This window comes from Thalassophryne amazonica, chromosome 3, assembly GCF_902500255.1.
Source record: "Thalassophryne amazonica chromosome 3, fThaAma1.1, whole genome shotgun sequence".
In the NCBI taxonomy this organism is placed as follows: Eukaryota; Metazoa; Chordata; class Actinopteri; order Batrachoidiformes; family Batrachoididae; genus Thalassophryne; species Thalassophryne amazonica.
The window spans coordinates 118,973,497-118,997,625 of NC_047105.1; the positions used below are offsets into that span (position 1 = coordinate 118,973,497).

General features: G+C 40.7%; 1 pseudogene; it reads left to right on the forward strand.

Moving 5' to 3' along the window:
* The first annotated feature begins 2,435 nt into the window (after positions 1-2,435).
* LOC117507500 lies at positions 2,436-17,294 on the forward strand (annotated as a pseudogene).
* Positions 17,295-24,129: the final 6,835 nt, after the last annotated feature.

Sequence of the window (24,129 nt, forward strand, 5' to 3'; positions counted from 1 at the left end):
AAATTCAGAAAACACACAAGAGAGAAGCAGATGCATATTGGCATTTACCAGTTATTTTATTTTTTTTCCCCATTATGAACAATCGCAGGAGAGAAACATTATGAGCTATGTCTTGGTTAACAGATTAAAAGGCAAGAGGCTATGCATGCAATAAAAAATTTTTTTGGAAACTAAATTTCACCACCCACACAGGAGAGAAGCAATTTATGAAAAAGTGTAATTTCAGTACTTCCACAGTAGCATGCCCCCAGACACCCCTAGGTGACACGCGCCATTGGCATATGTATCGCGTGCCTTTGGCACACTTACGCGGCTCGCGCCTGCGCGCTCTCTTGTCCGGACAACCAGCTTTTCCTATAGGACAAGTAAACTGCCAGGGTTACTTGTCCTATGGACAAGTACACTAAAAAGCTTAATGTCAATGCCTGGGATGTCTGCAAACTTCATACTCTTTAATGAATAGAAAACTGAAGTTCTTTTGGTTGGGCCAAGTAAAGCACGTAGATGTGGTTCATAAACCTTGGACCATTGACACAGTGTATTAAATCTGCTGTTTGCAACCTTGGTGTGAGAATGGATGAAGATTTTAGGCTTGATAAACAAATCAGTGCTGTTGTGAAGGCAAGTTTCTTTCATTTGAGGCAGCTAGCTAAGATTAAGTCCTCACTTTCAAGGCATCACTTGGAGATTTTAATCCATGCTTTTGTTATGACTTGGCTGGATTATTGTAATGCACTGTACGCTGGTATTAGCCAGGCCTCACTTGCACGACTTCAGCTGGTCCAGAATGCTGCAGCCCGTCTTTTCACTGGATCCCGGAGGTGTGACCATGTTTCGCCCGTTCTTTTTCTCTTCACTGGCTGCCTGTTCGCTATCGTATTGATTTTAAAATTTTGTTTGTTTTTAAATGTCTTAATGATCTTGCTCCACAGTATCTGTCTGACCTGCTCGTGTCTTATTCCCCTTCACGTTCTCTTAGGTCACAAACTCAAGCTGTGCTTGTAGTTCCTCAGACAAAGCTCAAACGTAGAGGTGATAGAGCTTTTTCTGTTGTTGGTCCCAGATTGTGTAATGACCTGCCTCTCTGTATCAGGCAGGCGGAGTCACCTGTAGTTTTTAAATCTGTCTTAAAACATACTTGTTTTTTTTGGCTTTTGACTAGAGGGTTGATGATTTTACTGTTTTAAAAAAACTTTTATTGTTGCCAGTTATTTATTTGTGATTATTATTTATTTATTGATTGATTGATTTTATGTCTTTGTACAGCGCTTTGGTCAACTTTGTTGTTTTTAAATGTGCTCTATAAATAAACTGGATTGGATTGGATGTGTGTCATTCATCATAGTGAAACTGCAAAAACATATAATAATCTCGGGGTGGTCCTTGATCCCTCATTGTCCTTTGGTCAACATGTTGGGTTGAGATTAATTTTTATTATTATTATTATTTTCTTTGATGGAATATTGCAAAGATTCAAGCTGTTTCATCTTTGGCTGATACAGGTTGGTGGTTTCTACTTTAGTATCTTCTAGAATTGATTATTGCAATGTCTTATTTTTCATTTTTGCCAAAAACTGTTAAAGGTTTTCTGTTGGTGATAGAATGCTGGTGTTCTAATCAGGAAAAGACAATTTCACCATATTAACACAATTTCAGTCTCACTTCATTGGCTTCCTGTTTGTGTGAGAACAGATTTTGTTGGTTTATTTTTAACTTATAAAGATTTAAATGGTCTGGCACCCCTTTGTAGATCTTTTTAAACCCTATATGCTCGCCTGTGCTCTGCATTCTCTGAATGCAGGATTACTATGTGTCCGAAGGATAAAGTCTGCCAGGCCTTTTTGTATTGTGCACCTGTTCTATGGAACAGATAAGACTTTAAATCAAGACTGAAGACCCTCTGTTACTTATTATCGGGAGGAATGCATTCAACATTTTGCTATTGATTGCTGTTCTTGTTTATTTTGCCATTTTAATTGTAATGTTTTAAGAGCACACAGTTCTGTAACTGATGAGCATTGTTTTCTGCTCTGTACTGTTTTCTGATTATTTTATTACAAATAGTACACACTCCAGGAATGATACAAGTAACGTACTGTATACATGGTAGTTGAAATAAGATTAAACAAGAAAGTCAAAGTTGTGAATGAGAATTTCATCACAGGATGCAGGACAAATGTATCGACTTTTATTATTTATTTCTATTTTTCCAGCTTGCGAAGTGTCCTTTGACAGTGTCCCTGTGCCAGTGGAGAATGTTATAGGAGAAGTAGGAGGTGGATTCAAGGTAATTGTTGCCGTGGGTGGTTCTAATGGTTTTTACACAGAACTGGCACAGTAACAGCTCTTCCTCTTGTGTTTTTGAGCAGATTGCCATGAACATTCTCAACTCGGGGAGTTCAGTATGGGCAGTGCAACAGCTTCAATGATCAAAAACTGATAGGTAAAAACCCAGCACAATAATATCGAAGATAACTTAATATGAGTTTATCTGTAGTTTTCTCAGTTTGATGCTGTTTGTATGGTTCTGCAGAAATGACATCAGACTATGCTAGTACCAGGAAGCAGTTCAATAAAAGATTGAGTGAGTTTGGTATGATACAGGTACTGTCAACTCTTCCTCTGTAGAGTCTGTTGAAAAACTCGAGGAACTGCTTGGGTCTAAAGTCTTGTGCTGTGTTGTAGGAGAAGTTTGCATTGATGGCACTAAATGCCTACGCGATGGAGAGTATGGCATATTTGACTGCTGGAATGATGGACAGACCAGGACTTCCGGACTGCTCTGTAGAAGCTGCCATAGTTAAGGTAGGCAAACTCTGTCATTATCCTGGTAAAAAAGCACCATTACATGACTTGTTTACCTCTTTGCCGCAATGTGTGCAGATTTTCAGCTCGGAGGGAGGCTGGATTTGTGTCAGTGAAGCTCTTCAGGTCTTCGGTGGTGTTGGCTATACCAAGAATTACCCACTTGAGCGCTACGTCAGAGACTGTCGCATCCTGCCCATATTTGAGGTACTTTCATAATTATTTAAAGATCCACTCCCTTCAAAATGTGTTTTTCTACTGGTTATTTCTCCTGGGATTTTTCACTTGATCCAGAGTTTATCATGGGATTATCTTTTTTTAAAGTCCTCTTCTGAAGGGAGCAGGTTACTTTGCTCTTTAGTCCATGAATCTGAAATGTATTTTGTCCTAATCAGTGCTACTTAAGGGGTCAAAATGACACAATCCTTCATTGACCTCTACCTGAATATAGTTGCCATCATGCGATCAACACTACACTTTTTTTTTATGTAGGTCCTGGTACACTGAGGTTGGATTGTATTGTTTATTCCCTTAAAATGGTACAGAGTACTCGTAGAATGCAAGCTTGAATATCGGCAGTGCTTCCTTGTAGCCAGTGTTGATTTTCACAAAGCCTTTGATTCAGTTACTCAGAGTACTTTCTGGAACATTTTGAAAATTTGTGGGATTCCCAAGACGTTGCTGGACATAATAGCCAGTCTATACACATATACTGTGAGTGGAGGCAGAGATTCTGAGGTTTTCACAATGTAAACTGCTTGCATAGACTGGATGTTGGTATGGTTGTGGAAACCAGTGACTTGGGTGCTTTTTTTTTTTAGCACAGAAAGGTTTACTGATCTTGACTTTGTGGATGATACTGTGTTCTTTGTGGAATCAATGAATACCCTGATGGTAGCACATAAGAAGCTGTGTCAGGAATCTGAGTGTCTGGGTTGTGATTGTCCTGGGTCCAGGCTTTTAAGGACTTCCTAGACTGTGGTGAAAGTGTTGAACTTGTAGAAACACTCACTTGTTGACAGTGACATTCATTCCTCTGAGTCCTCTGCCTTTGAGACTGAGAAACACCTAGGTAGAGCTTATTGAGTCATGAAGTCAGTGTTCAGAAACATTTAGTGATGCCAGCATCTTTGTTGGAGAATAAAAGCTCAAGTCTTTAGAGTCGTAGTGCAGCCTGTCTTACTGTATAGTTGTGAGACAGCACATACAGTGTAGATTTTGCACATTTTCCCACTTACAAAGAATGGAAAGGTATGTAATTTTTATTGTAGGTACACTTTAACTGTGAGAGATGGAATCTAAAAAAGAAAATTTTAAAAAATCACATTGTATGAATTTAAAATAATTAATTTGCATTTTATTGCATGAAATAAGTATTTGATCACTTACCAACCAGCAAGAATTCTGGCTTTCACAGACCAGTTAGTTCTTCTTTAAGAAGCCCTCCTATTCTGCACTCTTTACCTGTATTAATTGCACCTGTTTGAACTTGTTACCTGTATAAAAGACACCTATCCACACACAAATCACACTCTTACCTAGCCACCATGGCCAAGTCCAAGAGCTGTCTTAGGACACCAGGGACAAAGTTGTAGACTGGCACAAGGCTGGGATGGGGTATAGGACAATAGGCAAGCAGTTTGGTGAGAAGGCAACAACTGTTGGTGTATTTATTAGAAAATGAAATGATGACGGGGCAGCACGGGGCTTAGTGGTTAGCACTGTTGCCTCACAGCGAGAAGGTGGTGGGTTCAATTCCCGTGGCCTTTCTGTGTGGAGTTTGCATGTTCTCCCAGTGTGTGCGTGGGTTTCCTCCAGGTGCTCCGGTTTCCTCCCACATCCAAAGACATGCGGGATAGGTGGATTGGAATCTTTAAATTGTCCATAGGTGTGTGTGTGGGTGTGTCTGTGCTTGTTTGTCTGTTTGTGGCCCTGCGACAGACTAGCGTCCTGTCCTGGGTGTACACCGCCTCGCGCTCTATGACTGCTGGGACAGGCTCCAGCCCCCCGTGACCCTTAATTGGACTAAGCGGTAGAAGATGAATGAATGAATGAATGAAATGATGACGAGATGAAATGATGACGACAAAATGATGATGACAAAATGAAATGATGACAAGATGATTGTCAATCTTTCTCAGTCTGGGGTTCCATCTCACCTCGTGGTGTAAGGATGATTCTGAGAAAGCTCAGAACAACACAGGAGGACCTGGTCAGTGACCTGAAGAGAGCTGGGACCACAGTCACAAAGATTACATTAGTAACACACACGCTGTCATGGTTTAAAATCCTGCAGGGCAGCAAGGTCCCCCTGCTCAAGCCAACACATGTCCAGGCCCATTTGAAGTTCACTAGTTACCATCTGGATGAGAGAGGAGGCATGAGAGAAGGTCATGTGGTCAGATGAGATTAGAGCTTTTAGGTATCACTTCACTCATCGTGTTTGGAGGATGAGAACAACCCCAAGAACACCGTCCCAACTTTGAAGCAGGGAGGTCCTTTTCTGCGAAGGGGACAGGACGACTGCACCGTATTGAAGGGAGGATGGATGGGGTCATGTATCGTGAGATTTTGGCAAACGACCTCCTTCCCTCAGTAAGACCATTGAAGATGGGTCATCCTGGGTCTTCCAGCATGACAATGACCCCAAACACACAGCCACGGCAACTAAGGAGGGCCTCCGTAAGAAGCATTTCAAGGTCCTGGCGTAGCCGAGCCAGTCTCCAGACCTGAACTCAATAAAAAATCTTTGGTGGGAGCTAAAACTGGAAACCTGAAAGATCTGGAGAAGAGCTGTATGGACCAAAATCCTTGCTGCAGTGTGTGCAAACTTGGTCAAGAACTACAGGAAATGTCTGACCTCTGCAATTGCAAACAAAGGTTTCTGTACCAAATATTAAGGTCTGTCATGCAGTAAAATGCAAATTATTTTGCATGGGTTGGTAAGGTTAAACCTTGCCTGTGTGAAGTACCTTGAGGCAACTTTGTTGTGATTTGGTGCTATAAATGAAAATAAATTGAATCCTACAATGTGTTTTACCATTTTTTTTTTTCTTAGATTCTGTCTCTGAGTTGAAGGGTACCTATGATTAAAAATTACAGACCTCTCCATTCTTTGTAGGTGGGAAAACTTGCAAAATCGACAGTGGTCACATACTTATTTGCCTCACTGTAGGTGCCTGAGTGTTGAGGATCCCACTGGCTGACGAAAGCTAAGAGGACGCCCGCACTTGCTGTGGCAGATAGCTGGTTACTTTAGAGATGTGGAAATGGACCATTTGCCATCCAGGACCCAAGGCAGTTCTATGGTGTCTTCGATGTGGAGAAACGTGGCACCAATGCAAGCTCCCGGAAACTCATTGTGTCACAGCTTCAGAAGCATGTCTTGGACCGCTGTACTGTTGGAAGACTGAGTTGCAACCATGAAAGCATGGTCACATGTGTCTGCTTTCTGGCTTCAAGTGTTGCTTGTGAATGTCCAGATAATGCACCTTCTACATAATGACATTAACTCCCCCCCATGACGTCAAGCTGATTGCGTTGCCTTTTCTTTCTGTTTACAGGGCACAAATGAAATCCTGAGAATGTACATTGCTTTAACAGGAATGCAGCATGCCGGCAAAATTATGACGGCAAAAAATAAAGTAAGAACATGACATTTGTATAGAGTATATATACATATCCAGTTGTGGTCAGAATTACCACAATATATCCACATGACTTGAATTTACTTAGTTATAAAGGTGCGTATTGTAAGAACAGGGAGCTGACAGCAGGGCACTATCTGTGTCCCTCTTGTAGGTGACTGAGGCCAGCAAGGGAGCCACCACACTGCTGAGCTCAGTGTGCACAGTGTCATGCCTCAGAAGTACAGTTGTATGTAAAGGTTTGGGCACGCCTGATGATTTTCATGATTTTGATTGGTTGTTTGGATCAGCAGTTTCAGTTAAATATATCATATACCAGACAAACACAGTGATATTTGAGAAGCGAAATGAAGTTTATAAGATTTACAGAAATGCCTAATTTTGTTTAAAGAATTACTGCACACTTTCTGTAAATACTAGAAACTTTATTTCACTTCTCAAATATCAGTGTGTTTGTCTGCTATATGATATATTTAACTGAAATTTCTGATCCAGACACCCAATGATTTATAAAGGAAAATCATGAAAATTAACAGGGGTGCCAAAACTAACATACAACTGTATGTGTGAGTTTTTCTCTCCTCAGTCCAGCTAAAAAAAAATCACTATCGGAACTTGTCCAATTCTTCATCTGACAGTGCTTACGTCTGCAAAAGATGTCCCTGCGGACACTGCAGCTGATGGCATACTGTATGTAGTTTCCTTGTACCGTGGAAGGAATTTTTTCAAACAGGGAGGGGAGTCATTCAGTAGAATGAATCATATGGGACAAAAACACATGACAAATAGAAACAAAACACAGTACGTGGCCTCACTCATTCAAAGGGTCAAACAATGGATGCAGGTGACACACAAACCACCAATAAAATGGCAACGATCCATTTTAATGTCAAAAATTAAAATGATATATCCATAAATAACGCAATGCTGAAACCAGGCCTCATTTGATCACCAAACCCCACTGATATCTCTATCAATATTCATAGGTTATATGTCTAATTTGCAGATGTGCCTTCAGTCTGACTGAAGACGGTCTTATTTTAGTTGACGCTTTAGTCTCATCTCAGCTATCATACTGACTTTCTTTCCTTTTGGAACACATAACAATCCTGCAATCTGAGAACATAAGCATGTTCTAGAACATAGGATCTTACAAGATCGAGCAGGTAGGAGGGTGATAGCCCATTTGATAGTTTATAAGTTAACAATAAAACTTTAAATTCTGACCTCAAATGAACTGGAAGCCAATGAAGTGACGTTAATATTGGTGTAATACAATCAAATTTTTTCTTCATTGTCAGACGTCCTTCCACATCATTCTGAACCGCTTGAAGACTTCTGATAGTTCTGAAGACAGTACATTACGGTCATGAATACTGGATGAAACGAAAGCACAAACCAGTGTCTCCACATCGGGCATGGACAGAATACACCAAATCCTTGCGATATTATGAAAATGAAAAACGGCGTTCTTTCTACTCTCCCGAATGTGGTAAGTCACCCCAATATATTTAGCTTTGTCACTATGATGATGTCAATTGAGAATGTTAATTGATCATATAGGATCATATAGTCTTTTCAGAATTTAGAAGTAGAATTGGGATTAAGTGGTAGCATTCAAGATCAAACCATGTTAAAGAAGTGATCAAAGGAGGAACCCTCTCACAAATAAACAGATATGTTAATAGTTGATTGTTGGACCTTGATTGGAGGTATGCACTCCCTGATCATCCGTCTAGTTAAGACTTTAATTCTTAAAGTCCAAAGTAAGTTCCTTCAGCTGCTCCCTTGTTCGCACTCAGGGTCGCCACAGCAAATCCGAGGTGGATCTGCATGTTTGAATGACCACAAATTTACGCCGGATGCTCTTTTTGACGCAACTCCCATTACACAGAGGCAGAAGGGGAGTGCGTCACCATCACGTCATGAATCAGCAATCTCAAGTCAGCTGTCAAACACTTGGTGTTCATTATGACTTGAGACTTGACTTGGGACTTGCTGATTGATAACTTAAGAATGACTTGACAGTGACTTACTACCACTTCTGTATGGAGGAATGTGGCAGGGGTGGAGTTTGAACTGGGAACCTTCCTTGCTGCAAGTGCACTAACCACTAGCCACCCCTTCTTAAACTCCAAAAAGCATTGAACTGAAATCATCTTTGATGGGAACATCAGTGTTGTTGGCGTGTAAATAGGGATGTGAGTAAAAAGACACACGAGCCACAAACTGCACATGTCAGGTTTTTGTTCAGTCTTTAGATTCTGAGTGTTTTTCCTGATCTGTCTGCAGGGAGATGAAGAAAGGGAATCTAGGTCTTATTATGAGCTCGGCGGCCAAAAAACTGAGGACTTCTCTGGGAGGTAAAGTCAACACCTTGGCCTCACTGGACAAGACGGGGTGGTGCATCCCAGTTTGACAGTAAGAACCGTGATCTTACAGACACAAATTTATTCTCCAAACATGCTGTTCCCAAGTCTGCTGACGACAACACAAAATGAGTAGAAAGCAAAAATGAATTTTATTGAGAATATTTGAATGTTTAAAAAACAACAGCACGGAAATACGTTTAATACGGGGGTGTTTGCTGTGGTCATGAATTAAGCGGGAGAATGCCCTATTTCATTTCGTGTGTTGTATAAAAGTTTTAGGCACAACAAATCGTGTTAGGGGTGCGCACAGTGGTTAGCACAGCGAGAAGGTCCTGTGCTCGAATCCAATCTGGTCCATTCTGTGGGGGGTGTGCATGTTCCTCAACTGTCCGTGGTGAGTTCTTTTCATAGACTGTGTATAAATATATATACTGGTCAGAGCCTGCACAACGTCACCCATAGGTTTTCTTTGGGGACCCGGAAGAGTCAGATGAAGCTATGGTCTGTACGGCGCCATGTTCACAGAAGCTAAACAACGAACTCATGAGTGCATAAAGGGGATGGAGCGCGCTTGGCTGTATGCATAGAGAAAGATGCGTCAACACGCACGTTAGAGTCCGAGCAACTTAACCTCCATTCAGGTGTTTTATTAAATAATATTTGGGGGGACTGTGTGGTGGTTCTCTTCATAGTTGACTTTGCTGTGGACATTAATTGTTATGAGCTGTGTATTTTCTCAGTAATCGTACATTAAGTGGCTCTAACGGATGAAGCTACTGACAGCTGCTAAAATTGCTAACGCTGTTAAAATCAGAATCAAATTTATTGCCAAGTACGTTCGCACATACAGTAGTGTTCAGAATAATAGTAGTGCTATGTGACTAAAAAGATTAATCCAGGTTTTGAGTATATTTCTTATTGTTACATGGGAAACAAGGTACCAGTAGATTCAGTAGATGCTCACAAATCTAACAAGACCAAGCATTCATGATATGCACACTCTTAAGGCTATGAAATTGGGCTATTAGTAAAAAAAAAAAAAAAAAAGTAGAAAAGGGGGTGTTCACAATAATAGTAGTGTGGCATTCAGTCAGTGAGTTTGTCAATTTTGTGGAACAAACAGGTGTGAATCAGGTGTCCCCTATTTAAGGATGAAGCCAGCACCTGTTGAACATGCTTTTCTCTTTGAAAGCCTGAGGAAAATGGGATGTTCAAGACACTGTTCAGAAGAACAGCCTAGTTTGATTAAAAAGTTGATTGGAGAGGGAAAACATATACGCAGGTGCAAAAAATTATAGGCTATTCATCCACAATGATCTTGAATGCTTAAAATGGACAAAAAAAAATGTCCATTGCTTGGTCTTGTTGGATTTGTGAGAATCTACTGAATCTACTGGTACCTTGTTTCCCATGTAACAATAAGAAATATACTCAAACCTGGATTAATCTTTTTAGTCACATAGCACTACTATTATTCTGAACACTACTGTACAAGGAATTTGATCTGGTGTTATTGGTGCATAAACAATAAGAAAAGAAAAACACTTGTATAAGAAGTAAAAGAGTCAAATAGACAAAACTATATTCACTGTTAAATAAATAAAATGTCATGGAATGGGGCAGTGCAAAAACAGGTGGTTGGAGCACAGATGTACGGGATGACCAGTCTGTACTTTATGGTAGTGGGGGAGGGAGGCAGAGTAAGTGGGGGTCTCTGGTATTGTTTATGGGTCCATCTATGGATGCAAAGAAGCTGTTTTTGTATCTTGAGATTTGGTCCTGATGGACCTCAGCCTTCTGCCAGAGGGGCGGGTGACAAAAGGTTTGTGTCCTGGGTGGGAGGGATCGGCCAACAATCTTCCTTGCTCGCAAACAATATTGAATCAAACAAGCATTTGACTCAGCTTGAACACTGCAACAGCGATGTCTAATCTGTGAGGGTGTTTCAGCGCACAACAAACAATATTATTCCAGGTGTTTGTAATAAAATACTCCACACCACAGACACAGCCTCCAAGAACCAGTCGCATTACGCGAACTCTGAGCTCAGGAAAGACGCTCCACTCAGCAGTTGTCACTCAAAGTGACCACACCCCCAAATTTACAGAACTTTATGGATTAAAACAACTTAAACTAAGACATTAGGAAAAAAAAAAAAACTTCCCATCATTGTACATTCCAGCCTGTTATTGTAAGTCTTGGTATAATTTAGTTTTTTGAGGTGTACCATCTGTGGTCTGTTTCTAGGAAAGTACAATGAATTTTGAACAGAATGTCCACTTCTTTGGAATGACTGTGGAGGGTCTTCTGTACAGATATGGAAAGGTAACATTTAATTTATTTTACAGTCTATGTGAAACTTTTCCAATGCTCATGTTTGCCAAACTGATTTCTCATTAATCACAAATGACCAAAAGTAACGCTTTTTTTCTTATTAGTCAGATCCATAAGTCATTGGACAATGACAGTTTTTGAAGAATTTGTATGTGTGCAGCAATGCATTAACATATGCAACAAAATGTTAAACGTGCTGCTGCTTCTATTAGGCATCCCTAGTCTGTCTCATCTCACCCTGTCCTCTGCATCTTCTCCAGTCACACTAACCAACTGCATGTCCTCCCTCAGAGCATCCATAAACCTCCACTGTCTCCATCTCTCTGGTTCCATCCTCCCCATCCTTTTTTTGATATTCCCTGGGTCCCTCCTCTGTACATGCCCAAACCATCTCAAGCTCACCTCCCTTTGTCTGAAAACTGTCGTACCTGTGCCGTACCTCTGATATGCCCCTGCCTGATCCTATCCCTCCTTGTCATCTTAGTACTTTTCTTAACAATTAATAAGGTAGATAAAGCACATGGTTACCTCCACAGTTAAATGCTAACTGCTTCTCAACATGTCCAATGACATTTTAACATATAAATGGTAAATGGACTGCATTTATATAAGCTCTAAATGTAATTTTGTTGTTGCTTGACAATGACAATAAATAAAATTCTTACTATTACACTCAACAAAAATATAAACGCAACACTTTTGGTTTTGCTGCCATTTTGTATGAGATGAACTCAAAGATCTAAAACTTTTTCCACATACACAGTATCACCATTTCCCTCAAATATTGTTCACAAACCAGTCTAAATCTGTGATAGTGAGCACTTCTCCTTTGCTGAGATAATCCATACCACCTCACAGGTGTGCCATATCAAGATGCTGATTAGACACCATGATTAGTGCACAGGTGTGCCTTAGACTGTCCACAATAAAAGGCCACTCTGAAAGGTGCAGTTTTGTTTTATTGGGGGGGATACCAGTCAGTATCTGGTGTGACCACCATTTGCCTCATGCAGTGCAACACATCTCCTTCGCATAGAGTTGATCAGGTTGTCAATTGTGGCCTGTGGAATGTTGGTCCACTCCTCTTCAATGGCTGTACGAAGTTGCTGGATATTGGCAGGAACTGGTACACGCTGTCGTATACGCCGGTCCAGAGCATCCCAAACATGCTCAATGGGTGACATGTCCGGTGAGTATGCCGGCCATGCAAGAACTGGGACATTTTCAGCTTCCAAGAATTGTGTACAGATCCTTGCAACATGGGGCCGTGCATTATCCTGCTGCAACATGAGGTGATGTTCTTGGATGGCACAACAATGGGCCTCAGGATCTCGTCACGGTATCTCTGTGCATTCAAAATGCCATCAATAAAATGCACCTGTGTTCTTCGTCCATAACAGATGCCTGCCCATACTATAACCCCACCACCACCATGGGCCACTCGATCCACAACATTGACATCAGAAAACCGCTCACCCACACGACGCCACACACGCTGTCTGCCATCTGCCCTGGACAGTGTGAACCGGGATTCATCCGTGAAGAGAACACCTCTCCAACGTGCCAAACGCCAGCGAATGTGAGCATTTGCCCACTCAAGTCGGTTACGACGACGAACTGGAGTCAGGTCGAGACCCCGATGAGGATGACGAGCATGCAGATGAGCTTCCCTGAGATGGTTTCTGACAGTTTGTGCAGAAATTCTTTGGTTATGCAAACCGATTGTTTCAGCAGCTGTCCGAGTAGCTGGTCTCAGACGATCTTGGAGGTGAACATGCTGGATGTGGAGGTCCTGGGCTGGTGTGGTTACACGTGGTCTGCGGTTGTGAGGCTGGTTGGATGTACTGCCAAATTCTCTGAAACGGCTTATGGTAGAGAAATGAACATTCAATACACGAGCAACAGCTCTGGTTGACATTCCTGCTGTCAGCATGCCAATTGCACGCTCCCTCAAATCTTGCGACATCTGTGACATTGTGCTGTGTGATAAAACTGCACCTTTCAGAGTGGCCTTTTATTGTGGGCAGTCTAAGGCACACCTGTGCACTAATCATGGTGTCTAATCAGCATCTTGGTATGGCAGACCTGTGAGGTGGGATGGATTATCTCAGCAAAGGAGAAGTGCTCACTATCACAGATTTAGACTGGTTTGTGAACAATATTTGAGGGAAATGGTGATATTGTGTATGTGGAAAAAGTTTTAGATCTTTGAGTTCATCTCATACAAAATGGGAGCAAAACCAAAAGTGTTGCGTTTATATTTTTGTTGAGTGTATGTAGTGCTTTTCCATCTAAATCAGACACTCAAAGCGCTTTACACATCAATGCCTCACATTCACCCCAGTGTGAGGCTGCTGCCATGCAAGGTGTCCACTACACACTGGGAACAACTAGGGGATTAAGAACCTTGCCCAAGGGCCCTTAATGATTTTCCAGTCAGGCTGGGATTTGAACCGAGGATCCTCAACCCCAACACTTAACTACTAAACCTAGTGATGGGATGATGATACCTCAAGGAGTGTATTGACACACTACACAAACTGTGTCTGCGCTGTATTGACAGTGTTGGTCGCTCAGTAGTGACCCCTGCAGTAGTTATAAAATCATTGCAGGTAAATAAAGTGAAAAGATGGAAAAGCTAACGTGCTGCAAACCCATCACCCTGTGAAATAGTTAATCGCCAGTCCTCTATTTAAAATATGATCTCATCATTGCATAATTTCATGTGCTCAACTTGTGTGTCGAGTTAAGCTGTTCATGAGAAGAGTTTAAAATTTGCTTAAAACCTTGTTTGTGTAAATACTAAACTGAGTTGGTTTGTAAAATATAGCAAATTTATCTGTAATAAAATTCAGAGTTAAAATTTGTAACTTATGTATAGAAATTTGTTAACTTAAGTGTGAAAGCATATGAAATAAAAGACTAAAAATAGATTCATTTATGCATTTTTATTGAGGAACAAAGGTTTCTGAAGTGTCTATGCTCCAAGGCGATTTCTCCTCTTACACACCAGTTCCCCTGCCTTAGAAAAAACTCTTTCACAGGGTACAGATGAAGATGGTGAGCATAAAAATTTCAGTGCGAGTTGATAAAGGTGTAGATATGTTTTCTGGTTATTCTTCCAGTATTGTAAAGAAGTACAAACATATCTAATTGGAAAAATAACAGTAAACAATGCACAAAGGAGAAAAATATTTACCTTATTTGGTGTCAGAAGATCAAAATTATTCCAGACTGGGGAAACGTCTTTGAACGATCCATGAAGTCAGTGGAACAGGGTGAGGGCAAGCAAAAATCCAACAGCAAAACTCCATCCAACAAATCCGCAACATGTCGATACAGTTTGTTTCCTTATAAACACAATTTGGCACGGCGCAGTCGAATGACACAGTTCCTGTATCGGTCACATGATTTATTTTTTTTTTTCTTAAAGCGATACATGCACCAATACGAGGTTTCACTCTTGTGTGCTTGGCACAGTGCTGACGCACCAGTGTTGTTCCTCCCATCACTAACTAAACCATCACCTCCCCTCCAACATATCAAACTAAAATCAACCCACAGTACCACAAAGACAGAATTCTCATTTAATCATCTGATTTTTGTCATGTATGTTGCCAGACAATCGTGGATGAACAACTCGTCTTGAAGAAGGTTGCAGATGTGCTGATTAATCTTTACGCTATGACGGCAGTCATCTCCAGGGCCAGTCGCTCCATCTGTATCGGCCTCAGGAATCACAACCATGAGGTATGTGTACAGAACACACACACAAGCTGTGATCAAGGTTTAAATGTTGAATCCATCTTATATTGGTTCAACAATAAAGGTTTGACCTGGGTCCCGGCCTGTTTTTGGGTTCGACTTTTTAGTGGGGATGAAAAAATAATCTGTTCTGTATTACACACACAATATCTATCTATCTATCTTTGTGTGTATAATAGAAATTAGACAGTGGATGAGTCAAAAACTCAAAACTTTATTCACGCTTCAACTCAAAACACCTCTTCTTGTGGAAAAAAATTAAATGTTACATCACCAAATGTTCATAACCTAACATCCTCTTCACAGTTCACCTTCATTCCAGTCAGTAACTTTTCTTCAAACAAATCTCCTCTTCACAGATCTCTTTGCAATTGTTTGCTGTCTTTAAAATCAAGGATTTAGGACAAAGACTCCACTTCACTCTCTCTCATTAACCACAGTTCTCTCACAGTACACGGGACTTTCTTCTCACTCAGTCCAGCGTCGGGACTCCTTCCCTCCAGCTGCTCCCCTGCTTTGCCCAGCCAAGCTTCACTGGCCGCGCCTTCTGCTCTTCGGCCACCTGTCACTCTGTTCAGCTGCTCTCTTTTCCCTCTTCTAGTCTCCTATGGGCCTCCTTTTATTCTGTCTCCACAGCTCTCCAGCCATGCTGCAATCAAGAGCCTTAACCAGTTGCACCTTTCTTCAGGGGAGTGATGCAAGTTGGGAGTTGTAGTCTTCTCCTTGGTGGCCACTTTCAGTTTAATTTCAATTTATTTAATTTATATAGTACCAAATCACAACAAAGCTGCCTCAAGGTGCTTCACACAAGTAAGGTCTAACCTTACCAACCCCTAGAGTGAAGCACACAGGCGACAGTGGTAAGAAAAACTCCCTCTGATGATATTGAAGAAGAAACCTCAAGCAGACCAGATTCAGAGGGATTACCCACTCCTTAGGCCATTCTAACAGTTACAAGATTTTGCAAAGTTTTACAAAACAGAACAGCTCCACCTCAGGGAGGTTATCACAAGGCCAACTCAGCATTATGGCAACATTCTAGTCACCTCACTGCTCCCCATCTGCCAAGACCCCGTATCTGTGCCGTACACAGACAATATTTTCACATGGATCGGCACACAGTACCGCATGGAAGGTACAAGGTGTCATATTTATTATGAAAACTAACCACCCATGATGTACCCAGGCACTTGGTCATTCAGGCACACATCTATTATGGTTATCCATCGGGTGCATATATGGACCTTTTAAAGAAGATCTTCATCACTGACAAACTCAGAAACAAGGATTTTAGGCCAATATTCTTTATTAAGAATATGTGAAGAAATTTTGGTGGATATTTTTTGCATATTTCAGTTGGATATTTGGTGATCCAGAGGCCTGCAGTGATTAATAACTGTTGTTTTTGTAGGTGCTGCTCGCAAACACATTTTGCAGTGATGCCTTCTTTAAGAACAATTACTTGATGATGCAACTGCAAAAACGTAAGTGCAATACAGACTGGTAATTGATAGACTGGTAATCTCTGGCTTTAAACGCCATAATCTGGCTATGTTTCTGTGTAGACTCTCAGTTGTCCAGGTGGTTTCCATAGTAGAGAAGCTTGAATCTTCGACTGGACTGGGTTGCTTGACACGAGGACGTTTCGCTTCAAATCGCAGAAGCTTCCTCAGCTAAAATTCTTGCTCTGGTGGACTGACTTCTGTCTTGACTCTTGTAGAGAAGAATAATCAAGAAGTCCCCTCCTACCGAGAGGCAGACTGCTATAGGCTGGTGACTAAACAATAGCTCTAATTAGCACCTATTGTGCTCTAGTTAGCACCCTCCTAATGACAGGGCAGCTGTCCCTCTCCTGATGGCTCCCTTGACGACTCTGCTGATGACGTGAATGACTCATTACCATGAACAAAAGACTGAAACTGCTTTGACCTGAGTACCCCATTGTAAAAAGGGGATAAAGCGTGTCTCAGACCCCCTCCCCGGTTAAGGCTGGGTTTCAAACGTTTCACAAAGAATGCCTCCTTGACCCCTCTCAGTCCAGTCGAAGATTCAAGCTTCTCTACTACATAATCTGGCTACAAAACAATTGCATGTGTTATGGAATTTCACCAAAAGCTCACATACCAACACTCCAAGCTGTTTCATTTTTTTGAATCTCCACTGTGAGCTTTGAAACATGTTCATGTATAGTGCAGATAGATTTGATGACCAATAAGATGGATGGAAACGTTTGTAATTCTGAACTGGATCCATTCCAGACTCGCCTGAGAACAACGATGCCAACATCAAGAAGATCGCCAGCAACGTCCTGGAGAAGAGAACCTACATCTGCTCTCACCCTCTGGACAGAACATTCTGAACCATGTGACCAGAAATAATGGCACTCCTGGCCTCTGATTGGAGGATACAGTGGCTTGCAAAAGTATTCTGCCCCTTGGTATTTCACACATTTTAATTTATTTATGCCATTTCAAATGCAAAAAGTCCAATCAGGCTTCTCAGTATAAAAAATTCTAATATTATCTTCCTTAAACTCAAAACATATCTTTACAACTTGATCTAAATTAATTAAAAATATAAAAGCCAAGATGATGGGTTGCATACGTTATGGAACACTTTGGTATAATACCTAGAAATAATCAGTTTTATTGCCAGTTTTCTTCAGACAAGTCAGGGGATGGACACATGAACATTTCCAAGTCAATGAATATGTCTTGGACTTTAGTTACATGAATTATGAAGAAATATAAACAGTATGGCATTGTTTTGAGTTTGAGTTTAAGGAAGATAATTTGGAAATTATTTAAAGGAGAAGCCTGATTTACTTTTTGTATTTGAAATAGCATGAACAAATTAAAATGCATGAAATATCAAGGGGACAAATACTTTTGCAAGGCACTCTATGAAGAAGACTGTCACTTCCTGTTGAGTCTGTGATTTTGACTGTTGTATCAGGACCACCAGCTACTTTACATCAAAGCAGGATTCAACATTATTTGTATGTTTGATTTACAAATGACATAATTGACTATTTTTATTACTGACTGCGGCTTGAAAGATGTAACAGAATCTGGGGTCTCCAGATGGATTTTATTTAGACGTTGTGTAAAATGTAAATAAAAACAGCATACAATGATTTGTAAATCCTCTTCAACCTATATTCAATCGAATACACCACAAAGACAAGATATTTAATGTTCAAACTGATAAACTTTATTGTTTTTGTGCAAATATTTGCTCATTTTGAAATGGATGCCTGTAATATGTTTCAAAAAAGCTGGGACTGTGGTATGTTTACCACTGTGTTACATCATCTTTCCTTCTAACAACACTCACTAAGCATTTTGAAACTGAGGACACTAATTATTGAAGCTTTGTAGGTGGAATTATTTCCCATTCTTGCTTGATGTACGACTTCAGTTGTTCAACAGTCCGGGGTCTCCGTTATCATATTTTGCACTTCATAATGCGCCATACATTTTCAATGGGCAACAGGTCTGGACTGCAGGCAGGCCAGTCTAGTACCTGCACTCTTTTACTACGAACCTACGCTGTTGTAACACGTGCAGACTGTGGCTTGGCATTGTCTTGCTAAAATGAGCAGGGACGTCCCTGAAAAAGACGTTGCTTGGATGGCAGCATGTGTTGCTCCAAAACCTGGATGTACCTTTCAGCATTGATGGTGCCATCACAGATGTGTAAGTTGCCCGTCCCATGGGCACTAACACACCCCCATGCCATCACAGATGCTGGCTTTTGAACATTGTGCTGGTAACAATCTGGGTGGCCTTTTTCCTCTTTTGTCCAGAGGACAGGACATCCATGATTTCCAAAAACAATTTGAAATGTGGACCACAGCACATTTTTACACTTTGCGTCTGTCCATTTCAAATGAACTCGGGCCCAGAGAAGGCAGCGGTGTTTCTGGATGTATAGCTTTTGCTTTGCATGGTAGAGTTTTAACTTGCACTTGTAGATGTAGCAGCAAACTGTGTTAACTGACAATGGTTTTCTGAAGTGTTCCTGAGCCCACGCGATAAGATCCTTTACACAATGATGTCGGTTTTTTAATGCAGTGCTGCGTGAGGGGTCGAAGGTCACAGGCATTCAATGTTGGTATTTGGCCTTGCCGCTTACGTGTAGAAAGTTCTCCAGATTCTCTGAATCTTCTGATTATATTATGGACTGTAGATGATGGACTCCCTAAATTCCTTGCAATTGAATGTTGAGAAACATTGTTCTTAAACTGTTGGACTCTTTTTTCACGCAGTTGTTCACAAAGTGGTGATCCTCACCCCATCTTTGCTTGTGAATGGTTGAGCCTTTGGGGGATGCTCCTTTTATACCCAATCATGACACTCACTTGTTTCCAGTTAGGTGTTTTTTGAGCATTCAACTTTCCCAATCTTCTGTTGCCCCGTCCCAACTTTTTTGAAACGTGTTGCAGGTATCCATTTCAAAATGAGAAAATATTTGCACAAAAAATCAGTTTGAACAATAAATATCTTGTCTTTGTGGTGTATTCAATAGAATATAAGTTGAAGAGGATTTGCAAATCATTGTATTTTGTTTTATTTACATTTCACAGAACATCCCAACTTCACTGGAATTGGGGTTGTACTATTAGTACTGTCATTTAATATTGCACTCAAGTTCATTTCACTGTGAATGTTTAGTTGGTGTTTGTGGTCTTTGTGAGTTACTTCTGATAGTAACAGCTGGTCAAATATGCTGGAAATAACTCACAATAACCTTTGGTTCCTAGGGGAATGTAACAACATGAAGATTAACCATTTGACTTGTGGACCCGGCCTGAACACCAAAGTCTCTTTTACATCATTGAAAGGAGGCTTAGGGTTTTGTCAGAGCAAAACGTTTAAAATAGTTTAAATAACTTTACAGAATGTTTAACTGCAGAGTGTAGGTTTTATTTAACATACAAAGAATAATCAAAGCAGTAAAAAGTTGGAAAAAGACAGCAACGGTTTCAGTAAATCTGTTAAAATGTACTAAAACAATACACATCAAAATTATGTCTTTCAATACTTGGTCGAAGAAATTTCAGATGTCGTTGATAATAGCTTCATCTCTGAAGTTTATTTTTTTGTATTTTTTAACGCTTTGTGTGTACAGTAGTGTTCAGAATAATAGTAGTGCTATGTGACTAAAAAGATTAATCCAGGTTTTGAGTATATTTCTTATTGTTACATGGGAAACAAGGTACCACTAGATTCTCACAAATCCAACAAGACCAAGCATTCATGATATGCACACTCTTAAGGCTATGAAATTGGGCTATTAGTAAAAAAAAAAGAAGTGCTGTGACAGTTAGAAGATGCCTGTGTGAAGCTAATTTATTTGCAAGAATCCCCCACAAAGTCCCTTTGTTAAATAAAAGATGTGCAGAAGAGGTTACATTTTGCCAAAGAACACATCAACTGGCCTAAAGAGAAATGGAGGAATATTTTATGGACTGATGAAAAAGCAGTTTGAACATAATAGTTTTGAGTTTGTAGCGTCAACAGCAGATGCTACTATTATTGTGAACACCCCCTTTTCTACTTTTTTTTACTAATAGCCCAATTTCATAGCTTAAGAGTGTGCATATCATGAATGCTTGGTCTTGTTGGATTTGTGAGAATCTACTGAATCTACTGGTACCTTGTTTCCCATGTAACAATAACAAATATACTGAAAACCTGGATTAATCTTTTTAGTCACATAGCACTACTATTATTCTGAGCACTACTGTATATGGCACGCCACTATGAGTCATGACAGGCTCATGCCATAAAGAATATATGCAATTTTTAATTTTCCAGCAGTGATGTGCTGCTCCTTTTCCTGTTCTCAAAGATTAAGTACTGTAGGTGACATGAAACAGCACCATAAGATGAATGAACCATGAGAGTGAGACACCAACAGAGACTATGCCCATGATGACAACAAAGTCGACAACCAGGACTGTGAGGACTGAGGAGAGACAGAAAGAAAGACAAGACAGCTTGAGACCAGAGGATCCTTGGTTCAAACCCCTGTCTGGCCAGAAAATCGAAAGTGAAAGTATTGCATTTATTTATGAACTTTAAAATCAGTTTGGGGTTGTAATATACACCATCAAATAATATAAAGAGTTTAAAACCAGTAGACCCTCCCCATGGCCAACTACTACAATGGATATAGAAACGGGAGATGACATTTATCTGAGTAATCTTGAGGTTCAGGTTAACATAGGATCAGAAATATCAAGGAAATGTGTTAAGTCCTATACAGTTTAATATTATGATAAATATTTTCTCAAATATTCATTGAGGCATTGGTAAGTCATGTTTGCAGATGATGGAAATTTATGGAAAAGGATGAAAATGTTAAATTTATTGTGGAAAGTTACAACAAGCTGTTACTCAAAGATTGGGGAAGGAAGTGGGGCTTATCGTTCTCTGTTGAGAAAACTAAGACTATTCTTTATGAGGAAGAAAATTGGAGAAAATACAAAACTCATTGTATGGCAATTTGGAGAGAGTCTTGAGTTTTAAGTTCTTGGGAGTTTTTAATTTTTGTTTTATTCAAGAGTTACATGGAGGGCTCATATAATGAAAGTGGCTGACAAATGCAAAAAGGTGATGAATATAATGAGGTATCTTGTTGGAATGTAGTGGGGTGCAGATATGGCATCCTTAAAGCAAATTTATATGTATTTGGTAAGACTGAGAATGGAAAATGGAAGGTTGGTGTATGGGTCTCCCTTCCAAGTCAGTTTTGTTTTGTTGGATCTAGTTCAAGCTCAGGTTCTCTGCATAGGTACAGGAGTGGTGCGGTCATCTCCAGTGTGCGGGCTGCAGGTCAAAACAGGAGAAATTGTTGTGTGTTGGGGGGCTTGGCTGGACACTGTTTCGCGGTTTTTGTGTTTGTTTTCCTTCCCAGGTGGTTTGGGGCTGATCTCTGGGGAGAATGTGCTGCAGAAGAGTCTCTCACCTCTGTCACGGTGTTCTGCTGCACCTGTTGCACTCACGTGCGATTCTGTAATCAGGACGATCTACGACACCTGTGACATTCACGTGCAGTTCTAAGGACTCTCAGCTGGTACCAATGAAGAGATGAAGAACTGCATTTAAGCCAGCAGTGATTTGGGCTTAGGGGCAGGAGAATATGACCATGTGACGATCGTTTGAGGACGCTGAGGGCCGCTCCAGAAGCTGACATTGCGCCTGTCAAGGAGGACGAGGGTGAGAGGCAAGCGCCGTCAGCACACGTCAGAGGTGATTATCCTTAAAAGCTTATCTGTGAATATAATGTGGCGTTGCGCAGCTAAATTTAAGTATTGAAGAGAATTGCTCGTTTGCTCCTCGCGGCTGTGGCGTGCGGATTGATAAGCCTCCACAAGCTGTGAGCAGCTGTTCTTTTGAATCAGTCCTGAACGTGTTGCTGATAAGTGTTACTCTAAATAGTGTTTCTTGATATAAGTACTGAATAACCTCACCTCTTCCTCCTTCACAGAGTACAGTCTTGGGAAAAGCCACCTGGGGGGTGTTGGCGGAACTCCTGAGTCCAGAACGTTCGGGCTCTGATCCGTTGAGGCGCTGGGAGAGCGCGCCACCTCTTCACTCCACCAGACTCATTTATTTTGTGTATAGCACAGTGGGAAGAAAAATAAATTTGTTTCTTTTGGAACTGCTTCTGGTTATTTAGTGTTGGGTTAAGTCAGACGCTGGACCGCTCCTCAACCTGCGTCCAGACAATAACAGAAATCCCACTAGCCTGCATCAAAAGCAACTTCTGGCTCATTATTGGCTCAAACTGATGGGTCAGAGAAAGTGATTCAGCCAAGCTGGGAGAGAGAAGTGGAAACATTGTCAACTTTGGATGGTCAGGAGAAGTAGTAGCAAAAGAATTAACATTGCAGACAGTCTTCTGTCCCGGAGTTTTGTGGCCTCCTGTTCCTTTGTGGAGCTAGAGGGACCCAAATAATAATAGAGTCCTAAGGCATTTCATGATCATGTAACAACAGAGAGGTGCCAAGAATGTTTTACTTTTTACTGACTGGTCAAAGAATCCAGAAACAGGTGCTGTTGGAACAGCTTGGAATATTGAGTTATGGAAGAGAACATCAGATTTCCTGAATGTATTCACAGCAGAGTTATTGCCTATTCTAATGGCAGTCCAGTGGACAGCACAGATCATCGTAAAGTGTTGGTGTGCAGTGACTGTCAGCTATCAATAGTATTTGGATATGTTCATCCAGGAGTTGGCAAGACCTTATTTACGACATTCTTTTGGCGATTTGGTATGTAGCAAGGGGTTGAGATAGGGGGTTGATGTGGGTTCTAGTGCATATACGCATCCCAACAAATGAGAAGGTGGATAGGTTTGACAAAAGAAAACATACAACCCCTGGCAATAATTGTGGAATCACCAGCCTCGGAGGATGTTCATTCAGTTGTTTAATTTTGTAGAAAAAAAGCAGATCACAGACATGACACAAAACTAAAGTAATTTCAAATGGCAACTTTCTGGCTTTAAGAAACACTATAAGAAATCAGGAAAAATAATTGTGGCAGTCAGTAACAGTTACTTTTTTAGACCAAGCAGAGGAAAAAAAAATATGGACTCACTCAATTTTGAGGAATAAATTATGGAATCACCCTGTAAATTTTCATCCCCAAAACTAACACCTGCATCAAATCAGATCTGCTTGTTAGTCTGCATCTAAAAAGGAGTGATCACACCTTGGAGAGCTGTTGCACCAAGTGGACTGACATGAATCATGGCTACAACACAAGAGATGTCAACTGAAACAAAGGAGAGGATTATCAAACTCTTAGAGGGTAAATCATCACACAATGTTGCAAAAGATGTTGGTTGTTCACAGTCAGTTGTGTCTAAACTCTGGACCAAATACAAACAACATGGGAAGGTTGTTAAAGGCAAACATACTGGTAGACCAAGGAAGACATCAAAGCGTCAAGACAGAAAACTTAAAGCAATATGTCTCAAAAATCAAAAATGCACACAAAACAAATGAGGAACAAATGGGAGGAAACTGGAGTCAACGTCTGTGACCGAACTGTGAGAATACACCTAAAGGAAATGGGATTTACATACAGAAAAGCTAAACGAAAGCCATCATTAACACCTAAACAGACAAAAACAAGGTTACAATGGGCTAAGGAAAAGCAATCGTGGACTCTGGATGAAAGTCATATTCA